Here is a 938-nt window from a genome sequence, read left to right on the forward strand (position 1 = left end):
TAAAAACATTTAAAAATTTAAAAAACACATCATTGTAAAATCAATACATTCATCGTTCCACTCAGAATCTAAAATTTAAATTCTGGAAATGCTAACTATCTATAAAAAAAAAAATAACTTACCTTTATCTAAATTTAGTTTTTAGAGAATTCAAATACGTTGATTTTACTTAATTTTAACTATGGCCCCCGCCAATCAGTCGTAAAATATATTATTGTATATTTTAAATGGGTAGGTATACATCAAATAGTGAGCAATCTCACTAATTTTATGAACTGATATTTTAAATTATTTTATAGAAATTTATTATTTATTTGATTGTTATTTATTCGTAATGAAATGTCAAATTCTTACACAAATACAAATTACTTTAAATAACGCAATGTTTTGATTGCACTAGATTTCTCTTTTTACATTATGTAGGTGTCTCCCTTTATTTTCTGCTCACCGAACACTATTGTTTTTTCAAGAAATTGATTTAATTATAATAGACAACAAATTGCCTGCCTATTGTTATGTTTTACCTCAACGAAACATTATCTACAAAAAAGAAATATTATGTCAACTAGTTGAAAAATCAAATTCGTAACCCTAAAAACAATGATAAAAAGGTGGGCCAAGTGGATGTCGCTCTGCTGTATAGTAGGTTACAAGTGGGTCACTATATAATGGATGGTACTAAATTTGAATTCAATGATATAATATCATTGTATAAGAAAAACAATTCTGAGCGGAGACTGTATGTCAGTCTAGATATAAGACATATTATAGGTATACTTATCTATGGTATTAAAAAAAATTGACCTATAATAAACTCCAAATTGATGATATTACAATATCCATTAGGTACTTATAACGTAATATATCAACAACAAACCGTGATACTATAATACTAGATACATAATAGTTTACTTTAGAAGTTTCAAGTACCCATGAAT

This window comes from Acyrthosiphon pisum, chromosome X, assembly GCF_005508785.2.
Source record: "Acyrthosiphon pisum isolate AL4f chromosome X, pea_aphid_22Mar2018_4r6ur, whole genome shotgun sequence".
Taxonomy (NCBI): domain Eukaryota; kingdom Metazoa; phylum Arthropoda; class Insecta; order Hemiptera; family Aphididae; genus Acyrthosiphon; species Acyrthosiphon pisum.